This window comes from Rousettus aegyptiacus, unplaced genomic scaffold (genome assembly GCF_014176215.1).
Source record: "Rousettus aegyptiacus isolate mRouAeg1 unplaced genomic scaffold, mRouAeg1.p scaffold_m13_p_1, whole genome shotgun sequence".
NCBI lineage: Eukaryota > Metazoa > Chordata > Mammalia > Chiroptera > Pteropodidae > Rousettus > Rousettus aegyptiacus.
This window is the reverse complement of record NW_023416284.1, coordinates 179,178,575-179,197,374: the sequence shown is the minus strand read 5'-3', so window position 1 is coordinate 179,197,374 and position 18,800 is coordinate 179,178,575. Positions and strand designations below refer to the sequence as shown.

At 49.5% G+C, this 18,800-nt stretch overlaps 1 protein-coding gene and 1 pseudogene across 5 annotated transcripts in view; one reads left to right on the top strand and one right to left on the bottom strand.

Annotated features, from left to right (window-relative positions):
• ZDHHC14 (zinc finger DHHC-type palmitoyltransferase 14) overlaps nucleotides 1-18,800 on the bottom strand; it is a 213,930-nt gene that overhangs the window by 167,954 nt on the left and 27,176 nt on the right. The gene's annotated exons all lie outside the window — the stretch shown is intronic.
• LOC118606924 lies at nucleotides 807-925 on the top strand (annotated as a pseudogene).

The window sequence follows — 18,800 nt, the reverse complement described above, 5'->3', positions numbered from 1 at the left end:
CCCTGTGTGAGGGACACAGGAGAGAGGCGCCTGGCACCCCTGAGGCTTGTCATGATTGGAGGAGCTCACCTTGCTGGCCTCACAGGAGAGGCACATGGTACACAACTCTGCAGCAGACTCAGCTCTGCTACTTACTGGGGGCGACCTCGTTACTGGGGGTGACCTTGTTACTGGGGGTGACCTCGGGTAAGTGGCTCACTCTTTCTTTGACTCAGATTCCCTACCTGTATCATAGGGACACCCCTAGGACCTCCCTCACAGGGGTGAGCTGAGGATGCACTGAGAATACATATAGAATACTTAGTAAAGAACATCCATACTCAGTAAATAGACTCACAGGAAGTTGCCAAAATAGTACAGAGGGTCCCATGTCCCCATCACTCAGTTTCTCCCAATGGTGACATCTTACATAAGCTTGATCTTTTTTTTTTTAATCGTCACATTTTTTTGAGGTGGATTCATTATCAGCCTGATTTCACGGATAAGGAAACTAAGGCTTATAGAAGTTAGCTCACAGCCCTGGGTCACACAGCCAGTAATCGGTGTGGTTCTAGAACCCACACACTCATTACCCAGTGCCTCGCACCTCTTGTGGAGGGGGACTGGGAAGAAAATGTGGAGGGACAAAGGGGGGCACGGCCCGCTCATTCTGATACCGACTGCCTGCTACGATAGCTCTTCCTTGGTACAAATCTGAGGCGTAAGGAAATAACCCTCAAAAAATGAAATAACTGATATTTGTGAGTTCCATGCCGTGTTTGGAGGAGTGACTCCTCTGTAAATATTCATGTTGAACTTTCAGAACCCACTACAGCCATGCCATCCCGAAAGAGCCTGATCCTGTCTGATCTCGGAAGCTAAGCAGGGTCGGGCCTGGTTAGTACTTGGATGGGAGACAGCCTAGGAAGACCAGGTGCTGTAGGTGTAAAAAAATAAATAAATAAAAATAAGAGATTGTAAGCTGATGAGGTCCTTGCAATCTGTGAGGTCAACCAAAGGTTGCCTCACCTAAAAAAAAAAAAAGAAAGAAAAAGAAAGAAATTTCAGAACCCTCAGGGTGACAGGGAGTCACTTTCCACCAAGCTTTGCAGAGGTTCCCCAAGAGAAGCCCCTGAACCCTGAAGTCCAATAAGCTAAACTCACTCCTAGCAATACGGGCTCTCAGGTAGGGAGTTGGGAATTTTAAGAGCAATTTTAAGCACAGGGAACATTTATATACCACATACTGTGGGCCAGGCGCTTAACATTTATTACCTAATTTAATCCCTCAACATCCCTCCTAAGAAAGTCCTATCATTATCTCCGTTTTAGTGATGGGGAAACTGAGGCACGGGGAGCTTAAGCAGTTCACTTGCGATTACACAGCTGATAAGTGGCAGGGCTGGGATTTGAACCCAGGCAACTCGGCTGTGCGGCTCATGCGCCTAGTCGCTGCTCATCTTGCCTTTCTGAAGACTACAAGGGCCTGATGAACCCCGAGTCGGGGGGCGCTTCCCCCATCCCCACGTGGCTCCGCGTGACCCCTCGGAGTTCGGCCCCCACGTGGCTCCGCGTGACCCCTCGGAGTCCGGCTTTCGTTATTTTATTGTTCGTGTACAAATCCTCTGTCTCCTAAACAGGCTCCTAGCGGGGGAGCAGGAAGAATCCTGCTTTCGCTTTTCCGGTCCCTTCCACAGGGCCTAGTCCAGCGAGAAGAACCGTCTTAGTTAGGGTGACAGTCTGTGTGGCTCTGCCATGCAGGTCGGCACCCCCTGCCCTTCCTGGGGTCCTGGCTCCTCCCTCAGTGCCTTTGTGCGAATGGCTTATCCACCTAACTTCCCAATAAAGTGAAGCCATCAACCAACACCCATCGGGACTTCTCCATTATCTTTTAGTGTGAGGTATCTCAGAATCGGTCCTTCTCCAATCTTTACAAAGCTTCTCATGTCTTTTACGAATTCTTAAAAAATGATTTCTAGTGCTCTGAATCTGTAGTTGCCATTTTCTCAAGGACCCTAAGATGTTTTGAGAAGGAAGGAGGAAAATATTTAGCAGGAAATAGGAAATGTAAATGACTACACTACATGGGGGAAATGACCAAGTTGCCTTGGCTGAGGAACTGTACCAACCCCAAGCGACAGGGTGTTAAAGTCGCTGAGCGACCCTCGCATTCACTTCAATAAAGACTCCTGGTGGCGGTATGATTCTTTGAGGGGTGAAGCGGCTAAACTCAGCAGGGATGCTCAATCCTAGATGAATTTAGCTCTCGGAACTCGCCACAGTCTGGACAAGGCCCTGAATTGGTCACTTATAAAACATATTCGCCCAAAGTGTGCCCTGCTATCCACCCTGCCCCCCCCCAAAAAAAAAAACATAGATAGCTTTGGCTCGAACCACTACTGGAAACAGTATTCTGACTTCCTGACACCAACGCTAATATTTTGGCTGCTTCTCATATGACAGCCAGACTTTTGGATTTCAAAAACAATGCCTGGGATAAGGGAGGGATATCCTGTGGTACAATAGAAGGGGGAAAAAAAAATTATTTTTATTCCCTCAGCAAGTCCTTTCAGAAAGGCACAAGCATCTCTTACGAACGACGTTAAACTGTAAAGTTTAATATAGATGTTACTATGGTGCTGTGTGTGCATCCGCAAACTCACATGAGATTTTAGCCCTGCGCTGTACTGTAGATAACTGCGAAGGTAATTTAACTTCAGTTTATGAAACACGCAGAGATTCATCTATACCTGACGTTTGCTTCCAAGAGTCTCACTGATTTTCTGCACTTTCGAATGCAACTCAAAGTCCAGATTTTAACCTTGCAGTCTCTCAAATTCTCTTACTCGGCTAATTTAGAGATTTCCTTGCTTCTTCAGCAAAACAAAAATAATCATTTCATATAAAAAACAATCCTATTTCTAGAACCTATGAGAACTTTCCATAAAGCATTCTTATCGTAAATGCTTCCTTTCTTCTTGCCCAAAAAAGCCTAAGTTTGTGTGACACTCGGCATCTGATTCGAGAAGTGTATTTTTCTGAGTAAACACTATCTTAAACTCTTTTCCACTTTCTCAGGTCTTTTTGAAGATTTAGAAAATTTTCACAATAGGATTAACTAAAACTACATGAAATCCTTAATGTCACCGAACTGTACACTTAAAAAGGGTTAAAATGGTAAATTTCGTTACATATATTTTACTTTAATAAAAAAAATTACATGATACATGGATGGATCTAGAAAGTATTAGAGTGAAATAAGTACTGAGAGAAATAAATCAGACAGAGAAAGATAAATGCCACATGATTTCACTTATATGTGGAATCTAAAAAACAATATAAATGAACTAACAGAACAGAAACAAACTCAGAGATACAGAGAATATTTTGATGGTTGCCAGATGGGAGGGGGAGGGGCAAAGGGTGAAAAAAGGGAAGGAATTAAGAAGTACAAATTGCCAGTTTTAAAAATAATCACAGAATGTAAAGCACAGAATAGGGAATATGGTCAATAATATTGCAATAACTATGCATGGTGTCGGATACTAGACTTATCGGGGTGATCACTTCGTAAGTTATATAAACATCTAATCACTATGCTGTACACCTGAAACTCATATAATATTGTATGTCAAGTATAATTGAAAAATTAAAAACATTATTTACAAAAATAAAAAAAAATTAAATTATATCATTGTTCAGTTTACATAACTTCCAACTAACCTAATCCCCTTTTTAGAACACTAAATAATGTAGAAACACTAAGGTCAATAAATTTAATCGACTTGTGCTTTCTCGTCTTCAAAAATCCCACCTACATGATCCTATGATTTCACAAGAGGAACACAGCATGCCCAGGACTATTTTTCCCAGTTTTAAATATACATATTTATTACCCCATAGCCGTCAACAATATAGTTGCATAGCAGAGCCAGTAGCCTTCAATAATACATATTTGAATGCATTTTCCCCTGACGTAGGAAGTCATTTTATTAGTAACAAGGCGACGCTGAGGCTGAGCCTTTAAAGGAAGGGTTCTTACCCTGGGGCCTCCAGGGGACCCAGGAACCCACTAAAGGGACCCAAGGCTATATAGGAACATTAGGAATATTTCTGGCAAGGGACTCTTTACGTCCTTTTAAAAACCTCGATCTCACTGCAAAGGCAAACCTGTTTAAGGCTGGGGAAAGAACGGAGTGAGGGCCTGTCCGAGACGCCCCCGAACGTGGCTCGGTGTCCGCCGTCCGCTGTACAGGGAACCTGGGCATCCTCGGCGTGGGGGGGCGAGGGGGGAGGGTGGGGGATGGCCGCCTTACGGAAGCGCACAGCCATTAACCTAGTTTAGTGTTCCTGCTTTGTCTCCGTGCATGCCACCTGAAAATGAAAACGGTGCTGTTCGGCCTAAAGCTCCATGTGATGGAGAAACAATGGCCCCCAGCAAAAGGCACTGGGGGATGCCTGCCACAGAGCCCCGGGCGCACCCCATGCCTGCCACGCCAGCCCCACGGCTCTGATGTTAATCTTCCAGACTGTCTCATGAGATCGTACCTTCATTATCTCCATCTTATAAATAAGGAAGAAATGGAGGGTCGGAAACGTTGAATGAGTGATCCAAGGCCCCACAGCTAACACCTGGCAGGGCTCTGAGACCTGGCCTCTGTAGACCCTTTAGCTTGGAGTCACACGCCTCTCACGGTGTGACTGCCGCCCACTGTCCTGCCTCATCAGCTACTGCTCGGTGTCCTCTCCTTGCCCAAGACAGAAAAAACAAACCGGACCCTGCCCAGCTCTTCACACCCATGCTATTCCCTCTGCCTAAGACCCCCTTCCTCCACATCTGCGCCCATCCCAACTGTCCATTCAAGCGGTACACGCCGAGTACATGCCAGGCCCTGGGGGTGCAGCGCAGAAAGGAGAAACGGAACAGGAGCAGGGAGGGGGGAGACCCCCCCCCCCGCCCTACTGAGCTTACATCTCCTCTAGAGACAGGCACAGGTCAAGGAAGCACATACCCGTCTGCGTCCTAGCGTACCCTCAAGGTCCGTCCCAATACCACCTACTCCATAAAGCTGTCTGGGGCACCCCCTTCCCTCCCACTCAAACCACATCTCACACGTGCGAGCATGTTCCCCACGGTGCCCCCTTACTCTTGCCCTCTTCCTGATTTATATACTTACCTATTCTGCCCGGATTAGGGAGACCAGTCCCTCAAGGGCAGGACGTACATCCTCAAACCCTATGCCTACCTCTTGTTACCTGGCGACTTCACAGAGCCTCGGTTTCCCCATCTGTAAAGGTCTTAAGATCAGTATGAGGATTCAGTGTGACAAACGTCTAGAACACCCCCAAAACCTCAAAATCCTGCCCATGTGAACACAAACTTCTTCGGGCATGATGGCAGAGACGCCCTGTGCTCCGTGATGTCGCGAGCAGCGTGCATTTATGTCTTTGAATGAAGGTCAAAACAAATAAGCCACCAGAGACACCGAGGCACCTCATTGTCTAAAGGCGTTGCTGGCAGTCCAGGAATGGAAACCCAGAGCAGGTCCCCTCTCCTGAGACAACAGCCAACCCAGACGGGGCTATTACGAAACATGTCACGGAGGATTCTCTCCGTCGTGGACCAGGTCCAGTTTCATTAAGCAAATAGCTCCATGGGCACTATAAATAAAGGGGGGTGACCAGAGCTGCATTTTTTTTTTTAACTTGGCTCTTCCCAGAACGCAAAGCTTATTGAGTGGTCTTCTTTGTGTGGCCCAATCCCGACTGACAAAAATCTGATAAACTAAAATAAAATTGGGCGAAAGATCCATTTTGAAAGTACCCAGAGGATAGTAAATGAAAGCCCTCTTGTAGCTATTACTGTGGCCTAAATGATTCATAGGAGGTGCGTTTTCAGTGACCCAAATACAATGTTTCAGGCACCTCAGGGCATGACAAGAAACACTAACTAGTGGAGAGCGACCACCACCGAGCTGAAATCATTTTATGGGATGAAGTCCTCACGGGACTAATGGAGTGGAAGAAAGGAGTCTGCCAGGGCCTCTCTGGCCACCATCCGGGCTGCTAGGAAACACTCCAGCTCCTGGGGGAGGTGGGGGCGGGGGGAGGGGGTGTGACCTGGCAGGTGAAGGGGACAACAGGAGGGCCCGGCACTCCCCCAGTCGTAGTCTGTTCAGGACCTCAGAATAGCTCCAGGACCCTGAACTCAAAATATAACAGAGCTACTGCACAAAAGCATGCAATGTATAAATATATATTCTATAAGCTAGCTTTTCTTATTTTTAGCTTATTGGTAATTAATTATACATTAGATACAATTCTACTTTTCTTACTATTTTCTTTTTGTTGTGGGAGGCAGGCATCTGAGAGCTGGGTTTCTCTAAGATCCTTTAGCCTATCTCTTGGCACGGACTCACAGCGACTTACGACGCATGTGCTTGGCTAAGTCACATACTGATACAATTCCCGGGGACAAAGTGCATGCATGGATGGAGGGACTGGATCTCTTTTTTCGTAGTCACTGCTATTTCCTTTACCCAGAAGTCCGGTTCTCCCTCGGGAAAAATGCGAGCCAGCCACTGGAAGACATCAAAGCGTCCTCCATTTCCACGGCACATGTCACGTCACAGCTTGTTAACGTCCACTGGAAAAGGACGCTTGCTGAGGTCACTGAGGGCCACCAGCTGTGCTCGGGATTGGGAGCGGGTGCACATGTGCATGTTTGCGCACGTCACTGCGTCCTGCTGCTGTTACCGAAACCTGCCCTTCAAGTCTCCCAGTCACACGATTGGAGACTCTCTTGAGCCGGAGGGACCCTGGGCTCACCTGGTCCATTCTGCCCACTGTAACCAGGACGAAACGGTCTCTGGATGTCAGACGGCTGCTCCCGAACGCCTCGCCCCAGGCTGGCCTCTCAGAGCCCAAAGCCTCTGGTTTTGTCTCAGTCACTATTTCCGTAACCTTTTTCCCCCTTTATTTAGTGAATACCTATGAGTTTCAGCATTTGGGGGGGGGGGGGGGAAGCATTATCCAAGAGGGGGCTATAATTATTCAGAGAAAACTTTCTTTTTTTCGTCCTCAGGAAAGACACACAATGGGATTTGGTATTTAGCCTGCAAACGTGTGCCCACATAAAATTAAAATAATTAGCTATAAAGGCCGACTTAATTCAATTATAAATCCTTATTACCCAAATAAGTCTTGAGAAATAGCGCGATCGTGCCAGCAGCATGCTCGATTTCATGCCCAAACGCAGACTCACCATCTGCTAAGGCACATGACAAGGTTTTCAAAGGAAAGTGACCCCAGGCCACTGAAAATCTTCATTAGGAACAGATACACCGCATCCCGGGAGGGGAGAGGCCACGGCCACGGGACGCCGAGACCAGCTCTCCCCTCCAGAGTAGACCTTGAAGCTTAAAGGCGCCTTCTTCCCGTCCCACGTGAGCCGTGGGGACGGCGCTCCTTCTGGAACAGCCATCTGGATTCGAAAACACAGAAATGGTCCCCAAAAAATAGCACATGCTTAAATGTCAGGGGTACATGGCAACTTCGAAAAGCGTGGAAAAGCTGCTTTTCCTGCTACCTTTTTTTTTTTTTTTTGAAATATTCCTTTAGTAGTCAGTTTAAGTGGCGTGAAGGCCATTTTGCCATTCATGAAACCATACGGAAATAGCTCTAATTAGATTTCCAGTACCAAACAGGTCTGCCCCTCTGCAGTCTTGACACCTTTTATTCCATCTCGCAGGAAATCGAATTTTAAATTTTAATGGAAATCATCCAAGAAATCGCCTCCTACTGGAAGGCGACCAGACAGAGAAAACAAATTGCTCAGAAAAGCAGTCAGACACCTCAGCGGCCTGACAAACTCTTCCGGAAGCGTCACGCCTTCCACGCAGCTGCTCACGTCCTTGGTAGAAGCACTGGGCAGACGCGTCCTCCAGACAGGAAGCTCCGTGGCGCGAGGGCTCTGCCCTGTTCTCTTTGTCCCACACGGTCTCTTATTCGAAGGATATTTTATTAATAAAGGAATGAATAATGTGATTATTCATCCTACACAGCGATCGTGCATCCACCCTGTCAAGCACCGAATACATGAGGATGAGTAAGACAAGCTTGCCTTTGTTGGCCTGAAATGTTTTCCACTTATTTTACAAATCAAACACAGCGCAAGAAGCCTCAAACTGTGCCTTCCATAAATTTCACCCCAAACATAAAGCAACTGCGTGTGAACTTGCCTCCTCCCGTGGCCTCCGCAGAGCCAGCTCATGAGTCCCTTTACTTTTCAGTACTGTCCCTGGCTGAACGCTTCCATGAGCACGAGGAAAGAATTAAAGCAACGTTTCTTTAAAAAGCTAAAGGAAAAATGTCAAGTGCTCGTTGGTTTATTGTGACCACTGGTTCAAATTAAGTTTCCTAAGGAGCCTAAGTAACCACGGACAGCCCTGACAGCTAACAGGTTTCAACACAACCCACGCTAGTAATAACGTGGACATGTGCGCCCGAACCCCATCAAATATAGTAAGGTCATTAAACCCCCTTCGAACAGAACCCTTGTCCACGGAGCGGCTCCTCCCAGCCCCGAGACGCTCCCGTGTTGGATGCTGATCCCTGTGCTGCTGTTCCGTGACGGAGGTGGCAAATGTGAGCACACAGAGGACCCGTCCAGTGCTAGGCGCCTGGCACTGACCTCCCGCCTCTGTGTGGTTCCTGAGAGGAGAACCTGAGGGCTGACCTCCAGGCCCCGCCAGGTAGACCACCGGAGTCATCTACTGATGAAGGATGAGCCCCGAGCCTTGCTCGCCTCCTCTCTAAACAGGGACAGCGACGGCCCCAACATCAGACAGCTGTTTCGAAGACGAAATCCAAACGAGACTGCGCAGAGCCCGGCGAGGGCTCTCTGTTCCCGCTCCCCACACTCGCGCGCTCTCACCCCGTGTTCCGCGCACGATCTGGCAGGTGCGAGTAGGCGAGCCAGAAGGAGACAGCTGCTGTTTACAGACAACTTCGCCGAGCCGGGCGGCAACACGCACGCAGCACACCGGAGCACTCGGCAACCTGGCCGTGCACCTAACCCCGCCGAGCCAGCTGCCAGACGGGTCCCCCTCCAGGGACGGCTCTTCATGCGGAACCCGCTCCGTGTGACTGGAACCATTCATCACGTCCACGACATGCTCACCGCACACATGCCCAGCCTGACTGTATTCCCCTCCACATTCGAAAGCTTTGGCAGGGGCCGCCAGTGACTGGCGATCTCAGAATGAACCATATGTGGTAGGCAGAATGATGGCCCCACGAGACGCCCATGCCCTAGCCCCGGGAACACAGAAACACGTTAGCTCATACGACAAAGGGGAATAAAGGTTGCAGATGGAGTTAACCTCGGCTAAGCATCTAACTGTAAGACAGGGAGGTTATCCCGGATTATCTCAGAGGGGCCTATGTAACCTTAAGAATCCTTAGAAGTGGAAGAGAAAATTGGAAGCAAGGACAGAGGGAAGGCAGCATGAGGTGGACTTGGGCCAATGTTGCTGGCTCTGAAAACAGAGGAATAAGGCCACAAGCCAAGGAAGGTGGCAGCTTCTAGACACTCAGAAGGGCAAGGAAACAGACTCCCTCAGGGGTTCCAGGAGGAACCCGGCCTGTCGGCATCTTGCTTTTAGCCCAGTAAGACCCATTTTGGACTTCTGAACTATAAGATAATAAAAAATTGGTGGTAATTTGTTACAGCAATAGGAAACTAATACACCATATTACCTAATTCAGATCTTTTGAGCAGAAATTACATACACCTTAGTGAGAGCAGTTTCTTGGGCATTCTCCTTTATACCTGATGATCCTCTTACTGTTCTGAGGTTCAGCTTTTGGTTTGGAGCCAGTTACCTCTATCCATCCTAATGGGAATCTTCACTGAGGCACTTTCCAGATCCCTCAGGAAGTTATTTTCCAAAGGGAGGAAAAGAGATGGTAGCTGAAATCCTGGGATGAAGTATGATTCCTTAGCTCTGCCTCATTCCAGCCCAGATGCGTGAGATCAGAGCTTCCTTCCCTCCTTTCTCTCTCCCTCCTTCTCTCTGTTCCTTCCTTCCTCCCTTCCACAACTAGCTATTGAGCACCTAAGACATGCTACATACTGCTAGAGGCAAGGGAATACAAGAGTGACTAAATAATCCTCGATCTTCATCCAAAGGGCTCATTAAAGACTTACCATCCACCTGGATCAGTGATTTCACTTTGGACCATTATCCACAGCAATAAGCGCATTTTTACAACACAGTCTAATGCGCACACACAAACACACACGAAACTAAACAAAAATTTTACAAAACAATACCCTTCCCATTCTATTCTCTTCTGTTCTAAATTCTGACCGGCAATCTATTAAGTCGATTTCATAACTCGGGAATGGATTATATCTCTTAATTGTACAAATGTGACTTCGGAGTCTTGATACCTGCGCCTGGATGCTCATTATACAGACCCAAGGAGGAGGGCCCTCAGAAACTTCGTCAAGGCACTAGCAAACCCCAGACCGTTCCTTCCCACTGCCCACCGCCACCCACACAGGGTGAGATGACTCAGGCTCTCATTCGGATCCCAGTGGTTTCGATTGTAACAGTCACCAACTCTCCCCAGCCCCTCCCAAGCCCGCGCACACCATCTCATCACCCTTTGATAAGAAGGGAAGGAATTCAGGTACTAAATGTGAAAACCTGTGACTCACTGTTCCCATCAACCAGGTACATGACTATAAGTGTCACTCGAGTGAGATCACAGCAAGGGGCTCCGGGCAATGAAACGCAGCACCTGACGGGCAGGTTCCGGGAGCGGGGACCCCTGATCGTTCACTTGGAATCGTGGTAAGGAGACGAGGCTTGAAGCGAAGAGAAAATGCTGGAACATTTGAACAGAACTCCCAGTGGCTGGAAGCCTGCTATAATTAACTGCAGTAATCACCCAGCACACACTGGGAAGGCGACCAGGGAACAGGCAAAGGATCTGGCCTCCGTCCCCACAGCCTGAGCCGAAGGCGACAAGCCCAGCGGGAACGGGCCTGGCCCCACGCTCACGGGCAGAAGCGCGGCCACTGGCTTGGGGGGTGGGGGGTTGGGGGTAGGGGGTAGGGGGGGCTTGCTGTGAATCGCAGCTGAGGAAGTCACGGCACCCTTTTATGTAACAGCACCTGATCTGCACGGAGATTTTTCAAAATGGGAAACTTCCCTCTCGATGACTTGTCATTCCACCTAATGACACATATTAAAGCTTATCATCGCACAGGCTCTAATTTTAGACTGATACCAGTTCACGGATCACTAGTTTAGAAAAACACTACCCGGCTTTGCCAATGCGGTCCTCTCTCCCGAGCAGGTCCGGCTGCAGAGGAGCTGGCCAGAGGAGCTGGCCGGGCGGGGGGCCGGGGGCGGAGGGGCCGCCCTGGCGTGGGGTGCACAGCCGCGCCCCGCCCCGCCCCACGTGGGTGCTGCCCCGACGAGAGGGAAAGCCCCCAACGCGGTGGCGATTCCCGCGCCGGGTCACGCTCCAGCATGGCCCGTGCAGAGAGGTTTCCTCAGTCTCCTCCACGGGTTTCCCGCAGAGCATGCGGAGCGCGAGCGGGGCGCGGAACACCGCGCACGCGGACGGGAGGCAGAACCGCCCGCAGTCACGGCGCCCGCACCGCGGGTTCTCCCTTCGCGCCATCGCCGAGCCAAGGCGACGACCCGCGGTCCCCACCACGCACTGCCCCGCTGTCCTCGGGGGCCGTGACACCCCGGGCAGGGTCTCGATTCGACGCCGTTTCCACATTCGGACGGAAGGCGGCGGGTCCATGGCACGCCGTGTTTCTGACCCTCGCCCCTGCGGGATTCACAACCCTGGCCCCCTGCCGTCTTCACCGTGCCCTCGGATTGGCTCCCACTCTGCTGTCCCAGCAGGCGGCCTGGCTCCCCGCGCCCGTGGACCCCTTCCCTCTCACAGCCCAGGTCCCGGGTCCATCACTGTCGTTTCTCACTTGCCATCTCCTGGTCTTACATTTTCTCTGCTAAGTCTTTTGACCCTAAAAAAATAAAATAAAATAACCAAGCCGACCATCCCCTTCCACACACCGACCCCACCCTCCCAGGCCCTGCTGGAGAAAACCACGAAGCAGGGAGCAGGGTCCCCAAAACGCGAGTGGTCTCCAATCCCAGAGGCCCAGGAACCCCGCCACGCCTCTAGAGATACTTCCCTTCCTATTTCACCGAGTGCCACCTTCAAACTGTGAACCCGCAACATCTCCCTTGGCCTTTGATCAATCCCGCCGAGAAAATCGAGGCCATTAGATGAGCACACCAACTGCCCTTCTGCCTGTCCTTTCTTTTTTCCGCCTCTCACCCAACTTAGCGGCGGGATGGCCCTTCCCCGTCCAAGACTGACGCCCCCCCACCCTGCGCTCTGCACTGCCCACCTTTCCTCCTGGGGCCCTTGTTCTCCAGCCATTCCCTTTCTCACCCACATCTTCTACCTCTTCCTTTGGACCAAGCCTTCCTCTACCTTCTCCTCCAGAGACTGTCTTCGATTTCTCCTTCGCTCGTACGAACACGTGGTCTACAGCGGCTGCTACACTTCCTACCCCACCCAGCCTTTGCCCTTCGACCCACCACGATGCCCCCATTTCCACCGACGACGCTCTTGCTAAAGGTGCCGATGCCCTCCGAGGGGCCAAACACAGCAGCCCCCCTCGGGCCTCTCCCCGCTCACCCTCTCTGCAGGGCCTGACTCTCGTTTCCACGGCCTGCTTCTGGACACGCCCATCCCACGTGGTTCCCGGGTCCCCGTCCTCTGCTTTCCTTCTCTCTCGTTACCATTCCCTTCCGGTCTCATTCGCAGGCTCTGCTCCTCCTCTGTCGCCTTTAAGGTTGCTTTCCTCCCAAAGTCTCCTTTGACCGGTTCTGCTACACTCGGCTTGGATTCTCCCCAACCGAACCCGCCACTGGGGATTCCGCGGTCCGGAGCCCCTGCTGCACTCCCGCCTCAGCTCTGAACCCCCAGGCCCGGCGACCGGCTGTTCATCCCCCCTCCGTGTCTTACATGTCCCTCCCACTCAGCAGGTCAACGGCTCCAGGTTGGTCTGGAAACAGAGAATGTAACGCAGTGCCTGGCACCCTGTGGTTGTTCCACAAACGATCACTGAATGGTTGTCCCAAACTAAAGGCATCATTTCCACCCCCCCTCAAAACAGCTCTTTTTGGAACCCCCATCTCAGCAAGTAGCACCATCAAATCACCCAAGAAGAGACCTCAGAGTCCCTTAGATGTCCCTTTCCTGTCCCCACCCTCTGTCTCCATTTGGTGGCCCAACCACAAAGCTTTTACCTCCACGTCTCTCAGGTCCAGTCCCTCCTTCCCACCCTCAGGCCTGTCACCTGATGCCCGGCTCTCGCCATCTGCATGTGAACCAGCATGATGGCCACCTGGTATTCACCGCCCAAGGCATGTCACGATCTGACTCTGTCCGGCTCACCGGGAAGAAGGAAGGGCACAGGTCGGAGGACTGAGGGGCCTTCCATGAGCAAGTGACTATTGAGATGAGCTTGGAAAGACAGGAGGAGCTGTTCAGGCAAAGAAAGTTGGGTTGAGGTGGGAGGCAGAGTGACGACCGTGACAGACAGAGGGAACAGGTGTCCCAGGGCCCTAAGTTTGGAAAGGGCATGGCATGCTCTAAAAGCTATGAGGCAGCCAGTCTGGCTGGAGCTGAGGAGCAAAATGGCACAAGCTTCCTCTTTAGAACAATGAGAAGCAGGGGACGGGCGTGATCAGGTCTGAATTTTTAAAGACCCCTCTGTAAAAATGCTGAATTAATGAAGTTCTGATGGCTCCTTCCCTAACACGATAAAATACATCTATCTCAACCTAAAACTCAGCAAGTAGGACGGGAACACTGGTAGCATTTCACGACTCGGGAACAAGACAAAATGTCCACTGCCGCGGTTCTCTGAGGAGCTGGCCAACACACCTGAGCGGGAGAGAAATTATAAATTTACAAATCGGAAAAAGAAGGTAAAATTATCACTATCTGCACATGATATTCTTGTATAGCTAAACTCCCCCCCACCCCGCAAAGAATCCACTAAGAAACTATACAAAACCACAAGAGAATTCATCAAAATGGAAGGAGCAAATTCCTATGTAGAAATCAGTAACTTGCTTGTATAGAAACAATAACCAGTTAGAAGAGGCGGAAGAAGACAAGGCCTCCACTTAGAACAGGAACGACAGGGTGAAATTCTTAAGAATAGATGTAACAACTGGACAAGAGCCGTCGGAAGAGAATTTAGACTGACCTGCGGGATGCAGAAGACTTGAAAGTATATGGACAGGAAGATTCAACATCGTGACAATGAGGATTCTTCCTAAATTAATTTATAAACATAATGCCGTCCCAAGAAAAATAATGATTTGAAGATTTTGAACAATTTATGTTAGAGTTTATGTGATTATATGGTTATACTGTGGCTATGCAGCAAAAAGCGAACGTGGACGGGGGGTGGGTGGGTGAGTCAGACTTCGCAGTGGTCCCAAGAGAGAGCCGAAGAAAGCTGGGCCTGGGCCCAGGGCCTTGGGGTGGAACGCAGAGGAGATATATTTGAGAGATATTCATAAGATGTGGGGATTGACTGGACATGCGAGGTGAGAGAGAGAGATCCTGTTTCAGGTTTGCATATTTCACTAATTCATCAAATCTCCTGCAGATGTATCCCCTTTGCTAAAATCCCTGCTCGTGCTGGTGTTTCTGGGCCATGGGCCTCGAAGCAAATATAAGGAGGCCCTCCAGAAAGGCTCTTTAACTAGTTGTCCGTAGCACAGTGAGGCACCGATTCTGCCTTCTGAGTCTCTTCATTAGGCGTTGGATGTGGAGCCTTGGTGGAGAGAAGGGCCACAGTCTCAGAAAGCCTGACCTTTCCCTCACCGTGCCCTTTACCCCTTGTGATTCAAAATTGTGCTAGAAAGAAACAGGGCAGTGATTATGTTTGACTTTGACCTAATCAGGCTCGATATTTACCTTAGCTGGGCTTGGACATCCATCCCCCTCCCCCTCCCCCATATCTGTACTCTTCCTATTTAATAAACAAATCCCTAATGTTCAACAAAAGCCCTCACCTCCGCTGGTCTGTCATTCTGCCAGAGACGTCTCCCTTTAAGGTTTGTCTTTCTCCCCTGCTCAGGTCTCTTTCCAACACGTTTTCAAACACCACAAAGTGAGTTTAAATATATCACATAGTGGTTGCCTCTCAAACATCTGCAGAAATTATTTCAGAGGCTGTGTTATTTGATATGGAAAAGAAGTCTATTTGTTTTGGGTACAAGGCATGTGTCTGTTAAAACTCAGGTGAAATAAGCCAATGCTTTGGGGAAAGCAAGTTTAGACGCAGCCTACCTCAAACACCTGCCAGGTCCGCCTTTATTCAGTGGCTACACAAAGCACTAATGAGGTACCTGAACCTGGTGCTCTGAAACTTTCTACCCACAAATTGCCCGGGGGTCTTATTAAGTTCAGATCCTCAGTCTCCAGGTCTAGGGTGGCCCGGGACTCTTCATTTCGAACGAGCTCCTAGGCGATGCCTTCCTCAGCTGGCATCTGGAGTAGCCAGAGTCTACACAGGCTCAGCAACTTAGAAGGCACGTTTCTCAAGAGTTAACCTGCAGGCTGAGGCTCATTCTCCTGCTGTAGAAAACAGAGGCTTTGCCATTACCTTATGTTAAAGAACCTCAGATATCACAAGTGGATGCTTTAAAGTCTCTTCAGACTTTGACTATCTGGAGGGCAGGATACCCCACCTCACTCCAACCTATTATATTTGCTGAAAAAGTAATACCCAGAAAACACTGCAATGCTCAGTAACGCCTCGCCAGTGTGGATTAAATACAAGGGAGGCTTTAATTGTGAAATTTTAAAAATACAATCAGGTTTATGACTTTCAATTTCAGAGTAAGCAAGCTTCAGGGCTTTGAGAACCAGTTTGCTCTTAAGTATTTCATGTACTTCCCGTATGGATCATGTTGGTCCTATTTCATTTATGCTATGAAAAAAAAAAAAGGTCTAGGTCTTCTCAGCACCTATATGAATTATCGCAAATTCTAAATTAAAAAAAAAAAAATTCCAAAGTCCTCCTGCATTTAAAATAAAAAGTCTCTAACACTTAAATACCAGTGTCAGTGCCCTCATTAGGAACCATTTGTCAGTGGGCTTCATTTCACCCGGTCCTGAGGTAGAAAAACTGAGGCCTAAAGTCACATGAAAAGTCAGTGGAGAACTCATGGTCAGTGCCATTTTCGGGACCTTATTAAGCTAAGGAATGTTGATGGCAATAAATTCTACCGACTCAAGTAGCAGCTGCCTTGAGGGAAGGTATGTGTGTCCCCTGACAAACACATACTCTCACAGTCGAGTTGTTTGGCCTTGGAAAACATGTTCCTTATCAACTGAAAAACAGAATGCGCAAGAAAGAGTATCGACTGCTTTTTAAAAAGAGAGGAAGTAAAGTGCACACATTTAAGCTGTTTCTCCTGCATCCATAAGGCCAGCAGGGTAGTCATATTGTAGAGAGAGACACTCTGTTTTGTAAGAAAATGTGAAAAATAGAGAAAAGGTAGACATTTAAAACATACCAAATAAAAATACATAAAAACACAGAATCAGGTCTATGCAAAGGCCTTACACATATCACCTTGGCCTCCTCCTGGTCAATATAAATAGGGCTTACCCTGCCCAACCTGATAATGAGGGGGGAAAAACTTTAATAAAACGTGCGACATCCTTAAAAACCATTAAATTGAAATAGAATTCACAGTATGATAAATATTAATAACTATGATGTTTTCAATTAACTCGGGTTTTATGAGGACTAGTAACCTAGTAACCTTCCACCGATCACACTCCCGCCATGTAAGGCGACAGCAGCGGCTGAGCTCGGCTCCACCATAGCGAGCTTGTCCCTTCGATGCATTTAAATCTGGGATGCGCAGCATCAAGGTGCAGAATCCAGAAAAGGGCACGGAATTTAAAAGGAAAAAAAAAAAAAGCCCGGAACCCTCGTTGGCCAGGTATGGGAAACATTTGGCAGAGGACAAAACAGAGTTTGCATCGCTTCCCTGACGGTAACACATTCGTCTTGAAAACACGGGGAGTTTTCTGATGTCGGACCCTCAAACCGCCTTCCTATGCCACTGTCATCCCTTAAATTCAGACACCTGAAGAAACAGGATCCAAGCCCTAGAAAACGCTCTTCCTGCTGGACGAAGTGGGACCCGTTGGGAGGGGCTCGGCACTAAGGACCAGCTGCTTCCGTCCGAGGAGCCCCTCCCGCGACCCCATCCTCACTTCGTGCTCGCTGATGCTGCGTTGTTCACTGTCTGTGTCTGCAGCCCCCCCCACCCCCGCCGCTCCACACTGCTGCACCGGGGGCGGGGCTTGTTTCGTCCCCTGGGGTCTGGCACAGTGTCTGGCATCGGGTCAGAGATAAATGTGCTTCCCCCCCACCACCACCACCAGGCCAGTAACCACGGCTGAGCTGCCTCGTGACTGTGCGCCCCGGTGTCCTCATTTACCAAGTGGCCCCTGGAGGGGTTGGTGGTAAAGGTGATGATGACGATAATAATAGATACGCGATGCATAAATTAGTCCGAACAGTCTTGTTCCCTAACACGGCTGGGCTCCGCCGTCTCACTTCAGCCTGTGGCACCATGACCATGAAGTTCAACGTGAAGATGCCTTCAACCGGCGCACCTGGCCGGCACTTACTGCCCATCCGTACTGAGGTCCGGAGCAGCGGGACTCGGGCGGGATCTGGGATCTCTGATGAAAGGGAGGAATGGCAACAGCCAAGAGGGCCACGTGCTCCCAGGGGCGCATCCCGCTTTGCAAGTGGCTCGGAGCAGGTGGTGGTTCTTCTTTCGTGGTTTTCATAGTCAAAATCCTGACAGGCAAGAACTGCTTCTCCAGCACTAACTGAAGAATTATACACAGGCCCCCGTGAAGCTCATCTAAGATCTCCCCCCACCCCAAACCTTCCCCTTGCTTATCGCACCATCTCCCAGCCAAGTGAAATTACTCAACTCACAGGATCTTTGAAAAGAGAATGAATAACCCTTAAAATTCCGCTTGAGTCCTTCCGGATTAATGATTTCCATAGCGGAGAAAAGGCAGGCGCCACCGGCCCTGCCAGGCAAGCGCGACCTACTTCGCGGCTTTATATAGGTTCCTGTACCAAACGCTGACCTGACTCCTGGCAGAACTTCTGAGTGATCCAAGAAAAACCAGGTTTTGAAAAAATTGAAAATGTGTGCCTAAATATATGCAAAGGGAAAAAAAAAGAAAGAAAAATCCCCCGAGGAAAGAAGATCATTCTGAATGTTAAAAGGGGGAAGAGGAACTGGAAAGAGCGGAAAGGACTAGCGGACTCCACTTTTCCCTAACCCCAATGTCACCTGCCCCACCGAGGCCGGACACTGCGCGCCGTGCACGCGCGGCTGCAGGTGTCACAGGGGCGGGCGCCCGGGGGAGCGGGCCCGCTCTGCACGAGGACATAGTCTCTGCCACGCCTCCCCGCTGCAAAACCACACCTCCCTCGGAGTTCTTATTGCCGCTACTTTTCACCCATCTTTCTAAAGCACTTAAGAAGTGGACATTATATTTCTAACAAATTCTTTTCTAATCGGCTTTTCTCTCATGAAGCATACCCCCACCCCACCTGTTCCATAAAAGCCCTGACATTACCGAATCACCGTCCTTGACTCGATAAGCCTGCCGGATGGCCCTCTTCATCCTTTCCACGACACTGCCCT